Here is a 6,120-nt window from a genome sequence, read left to right as displayed (position 1 = left end):
ACGATTGGTTATTCCCAAGTTGGTTATGTTAGTATAGGATATCTTTGAGTTTTGTGCCATACACTGCATTTCGGCGGGTTTATGCACTCTACTGTGCTCTGGTATACCCTGCTTGGCTCCGGGGAGGTGAGACATTGTGGTCTCTGCGCGTTAGGTTGATTAAGGTTACGTAAGACTATGTTACGTTTGGTTACGATATGATTCGAGAACTGACTCTTGCGCTACTCACTGCAATGCGGTGGATTTCTGCGCTCTACTATAGACTAGTGCATTCTGCTTGTCTCTGTGGAAGACAGCAGTAGCGCCCTCTTCATGCTAGGTTGGGTTAGGCTCCGTTCGGTTTTGTTACGTTTGGTTAGGTTAGGAGAGGCTACTTAGTCTTTTGAGCTATACACTGCTATTCAGTGGATTTCTGTGCTCTACATCGCTCTAATATTTTCTGTTTGACCCTGTGGAGGCCAGCAATATTGGTATCGGCACGTTAGGTTCAGCTCCGTTATGTTTCGTTAGCTTAGGTTAGAAATGTTTGGTTAGGATTCCTTTGTCTTTCGTACAATACACAATTATTCGGTGGATTTCTGCGCTCTACTGTGCTCTACTGCATCCTGCTTGGCCATGGCGATGCCAGCAATGGTGGCCGCGGCAAGTTATCTTAAGCTAGGCTACGTTCGGTTAGGTTACGTTCCTCCGGGTTAGGCCCGGATAGCTATGATTTTTCTGCTGTACGCTGCGATTCTATGGGTTATTGCGCTCTACTCTTCTTCGTTATACACTGCTTAGCTCTGCGGAGGCCAGGAGTAGTTGTACCGCCTTGTTCGGTTGAGATATGTTGCGGTTGGTTGAGTTACGTTTGGTTAGGTTAGAATATGCTGTCTTTAACCTTTGTGCCCTACACTGCTATACGGTGGACTCCTGCGCTTCACATTGCTCTACTATGCTCTGCTAAAATCTCCGGTGGAAAGCAATAGTGGTCGTCGCAGCTTCGGTAGAATGATGAAACGCTCGGTTAGGTGATGGTGCGTCAAGTTTAGTTAGGATACCTTTGACTTTCGTGCTGTACACTGCTATACGTTGGGTTCCTGTGCTCTACTTTGCGCTAATATTTTCTGCTTGGTTTTGGGAATGCCGGGTGTAATGGTTTCGGAATATCTGTTTGAGAAATGCTATGTTTGTTTAGGTTACGTTAGGTCATGTATGGTTAGGTTATCCTCCTGTACATGCGGAGTAAATCGCTTATGTATATGCAAAACAAGATGGGGGAATTGAGAGTGCCTTGTTGCAAGCCATTCTCAGTTTTCCGTGACGATAAATTTTTTACCATGTAGCATGTCCCAGATCATTTTAACAAGATGCGGCGGAAAATTTCTCTTTGTGAGTCTGAAGAAGAGATTGTCCAGCCACATAGTGTCAAAAGCTTTCTCCAGGTCCACAAGGACCGCGCCTACGCATTCGTCGGTGTTCGGCGCCCAACAAATGTCGGATGTAAATTTGGAAATCGCGTGAATTGTCGAATGCTGATATCTGAACCCGAATTGCGTCTCTGGGATAATGCTATTTACGTCACAGTACGTCGTTAGCTATTTGTTTATGACAGTTTCGAAAACATTGCTAATATTCGCGAGAATACTGATTGGTCGGTAATCCGTTGGATTACTTCCCTTTTTGCCTTTCTTTCTTAATCTTATTAACTTTGCTGTCTTGCAGAAAGTGGAAAAATACATCGTGTTTAAGCAATTATTAAAAAGAATCGCGTAGTTGTATACATATAGTAAGGGTAAATTTTTAAGAGCGATATTAGGAACGTTGTCGAAACTGGAGGATATTTTACTCTTCAGTTTTTTAAATGTGAGTTTTAGTTTTGTGTCCTTTGGATTGTCCGTCGTATTGTCGTTGTCGAATGTACACAGTGTCTTGTCGTTAAGTCGGTCTTCCACGATTTCCTGCTTAAATTTGTCTATTTTCTGTCCGATGATATGGCAAAGCTGTTCTTTACCCATGTGTGAGTTTTGCGTATGCCCCGATTTCGTAGTGTCTACCGAGGACGTTTAGTTTGTCTTCTGTCTCCGTGATGAGAATGTTTTGTCGCGGATCTGTCTGACGAGTATCGAATCGTATATTTGTATCCCGAAGGAGGTGTGCGTTCGTCACAGGAATTTTTAAGGTTCCTATGGCGCTTGCCTCCTTTGGTCGGAATATGCTGTTGATCGCGGGAAAGAATTTCGAAGGTCGTCGCGGGGATATGCTGGAGATCTTATTCTTCCAGAAGGTGTTGAAGGAATCATGAAACGCTTTCTTGATTTCGTATCTAACGGTTTTCAGCGAGTCTTTTAGCGCTGATTTCACGGTGTCGTTTCTGTTTGCGTACGATTCGAGTCTCGTGAGTCTGTTTAGTCGTTTGAGTGTGTGACTTTTCTGTGCGCGTAATTGTTTGATGCGAGCGGTGATGTATTTGTCCGTCGCGTTGTAGTTTGTTTTTATACGAGGAATTGCATAGTCTATTGCATTGTTTATGTTACGGTTTAGTTCGTCGAGTAGGTTGTTGATTTCATTTATGTTCAAATTTCTGTCGCTTGGGATGTCTGGGATGTCGGACTTGATTAAAAATTTCGTGAATTTTCTCCAGTTGGCTTTATGGATCTGTCCGGTGTTAGTAATTCGTCTATTTCTAACGCTCCCATCGAGGGTATCGATATTTCTATCAAGACTGCTCGACGGTCGCTATCATATTCGAACGAGTCTAGGTTGTGGTGTTCGGGGGTTTTGTGGAATTTAATGCGACTATCCGTTAAACAGGGGTCTAGGCAGGCATTACTTTTCGGATACGAAGGTATTGCTGTTCTGTAGATAGAGAGTGTGTATAACATATGGTTTTCGAGGGTCAAAATGTACAGTGCTTTCCCTCTGCTATTGTTTATAGCGTTACCCCATGGGCCATGTTTCGCGTTCAGGTCACCGGCTATTATGTAGAAATTATTGTCTTTATACAGCTCGAGTTGCCTAAATAGGGATTTAAATTCTACCATGAAATTATTTTCACAATTGCTCACCGCGTATCCTGCAATTATGAATAGCTTGGCCGCGCCTTGAAGCTTTATTCCTATAACTGTTGATTCGAAGCTTTTGTCTGTCGTTTCGTGGTCTAAGCAAACGTGTCTGAATTTAATATTTTTATGAATGACGATACCCGTTCCTCCAGCTTGTTTAGCATTATATCTATCGTTTCGAACAAAATTGTAATTTTCGAATACAATTCTGTGTCCAGCATTTAGCTTAGTTTCACAAAGTAAGGCTATATCCGGATTGCGGTCGTTAAGACAATCCAGGAGAGAAACGCGTCTTCCGTTTGTTATTATAGAATTTACGTTTATTTGTATAATGTCCAATCGTTTTAACGCGAGTTTGTTCGCCACATGTGTCTGTACTATTCTCCTGGGAATCTCCATTTAAAAGTCTATTCCGAGTGATTCTGCGATAATAGTTATTCTATTACCATTAATTTCTACGCTTTGTGCTATTCACGCGATCTGTTCATTAATCGAGTTTGTTATTTGTCTTATTTCACCTAATAGTGTCGTGTTGAATGTGTCGGTTGGAAGGTTTTCCGTGGGTTTGTCCGTTTCCGCGTTAACGACTGAGTGCGTTTTTGTATGCGTCTGTGTTTGTTTGCCGGAAAGTATCGCGCTGTAAGAAATGACCGGATTGATCGTTTTGTTTATTAATTGCTTTTTCCGTTCCCGTTCTGTTTTGATCGCTTGTTTCCTTTCGTCGATCTTTTGCTTCATTTCCTGAAGCTTCGGGCATCCCCTGTAGGAAACGGGGTGACCGAAGCTTTCGCAATTGACGCAAAATGGTTTTTCTACCGTCTTGTCTGTTCACGAGCACTCTCCCGGATTGTGTTGGAGATTGCATTTCACACATCTGTATTCTAAATTACAATTTAGTGCGATGTGCCCTATCCTTTGGCACCTTTTGCACTGGACTCTATCTTTTTTTATTATCTTCTCCTAATAAATCAGGGAATGGAGGGAATAGATTTTGATTTGTTTTAAATCGTCTATTTTGCTGTCGGGAGACAGCTGAACTATGTAAATTGGGAGTTTTCTCCCTTCTTGGATGGATTTTCGTCTCTCGAATTTTTTGACCGCTTGGAATCTGATGCCCGGAATGTTTTTCGAGCGGAGCTTGTTCAAGACGATTTCGGGTTCAAACTCACCATCTAGGTTCTTTAACAGCATCGGTATGCTTCGCGTGTCTTTTGGCGAATAAGTGAAAAATTTTATATTTTGTTGTCTCGATAATACGCACGCTGTGTTGTGCGCGGAAATAGAGTTTACGTGCAAAAGATGCTTATTGTTGATCATTGTTTTCATGTAAATATTAGGAATCGTGTTCGATAGGATTTCAATTATTGTTTTAGACAGTGTACCGATTACCGTTATAGGGGGAGGCTTTGCGCTTCTTACCTGGTTATCGGTGGCCGTCGATGCGCTCTCTTGCCAGTCGACGTTCATCGTCTTGATTCTTTTCGCCGATGGTGGAGGTGCTGCTTGCATCTTTTGGGGCTGGCGTTGGTGACTCGAGCTGCTGCTGACAGATGAACTCGTAGGCTGGCTCGGGCGATATCTCTTGGTTGATCCCACTTTCATCCACTGTTCCCCGTCTTCTATCGATGAATTGTTTTCCGGGGCTGCTGGGTTTTCCTTCGTCCCGGATACTTGGCTAGGCGGCTCGGCTCGGCTGGGCGGCGAAGGACGGGGATTTCCCCCGTTGTTCTTCGCTCTTTCTTCTTCCAATTGCTTCGAAAGAGGCTCTACCGTCTTATTTAGTTTTTCGATGATTTTAAATAAATCATCGTGTTGCATCGATGCGTATTTCTCGTTTACTTCCACAGACTTAGCGGAGGCTGCTTTCTTCGTTGGCGGCATATTCGTCAACTTCCGTGGCTGTAGGGTTGTATTTTTTTATCGATTAACTTTGGCGCCTGTTTTGGCGTTTTTGAACTCTTTATTCTGGATGCGTTCTTTATTCGAGCATTTATTTTATTAATGCACTTTACCGTAAGTCCTTTTTCTTTTATTTTCCTCAGCGCTTCGTCTATATTATCACTGTATCTATTTCTATCAGTCTATGGCGTTTATTCGAATTTATTTACCAATGTGTGCAAGGGATTAGTCCCGTGCATATTGACTGTGTTGTCTATCTTGGTGGTGTATGGACTATAGACGACGTAGCACGTAACACTTCCGTACACTGCAAGTAAGGCGTATGCTTCGAGCTGCGGAGGATCGGCAGGTACGTCCGACACTCACGAAGGTCAAGGCAAAAGAGGGCCTCAACACTATATGAAAATCATCGGAAATAAATCTGTAGTTACAGAAGTAATAAGACTTTAGTCGTAAATACCTTAAAAACTATTGAGTAGTGGCGGGTATAATGGTATATATTCTTGAACTGCATGACGAAATCTGCAAACCAAAAAAAGTTTCAATTAAATCGGTGACCCGAAGGACTTGCACTCTCCTTGTAAGCGAAGAGTGGTAGACATTCTTGTATTTTGATCATTTTTTTGAAAAATAAATAATTACAATTAAATTAATATAATAAAACATTTATCATATATTTAATTATATAAAGTTTGGAATGACAGTAGTGTGATGAAACTGAAGGAAAGAAGTAGGTGAATGAACCCTAAATTAAAAATTGCAGCGTCAGAAATATAATAGTTTCCAAGATATTAATGTAAGAGGATGTTGCGTTACGACAATGCATGTGTGCAATTCAGTCTTCAACGCCTCGACTAGGGGCTGAGCATCGCCACATATGCAAACGCATATGTAAACATTTATCATTTACATTTAATAAAAAAATTTTATCGTAATACATTGAATTTTCTTTGTCTTATCTGTGAGTTTGTTCTATAGCAATTATATATTTATTATAAATTATAATATGCACACGTCTTATCTACTAACTGTTCACTCTCACGCTTTTTATAACAAACTGATCCACTTCACAACATATTGACTCTGATCTCAAACAACTGCACAACACCTCGCATTCTAGATCTTCCACTCGCACTTCCAAAAATATACATGTGGGACTAGAATAAGTACGGCCTTG

Source organism: Eufriesea mexicana, unplaced genomic scaffold, assembly GCF_001483705.2.
Source record: "Eufriesea mexicana isolate 0111107269 unplaced genomic scaffold, ASM148370v2 scaffold2438, whole genome shotgun sequence".
NCBI lineage: Eukaryota > Metazoa > Arthropoda > Insecta > Hymenoptera > Apidae > Eufriesea > Eufriesea mexicana.
This window is presented reverse-complemented; position numbering follows the sequence as displayed.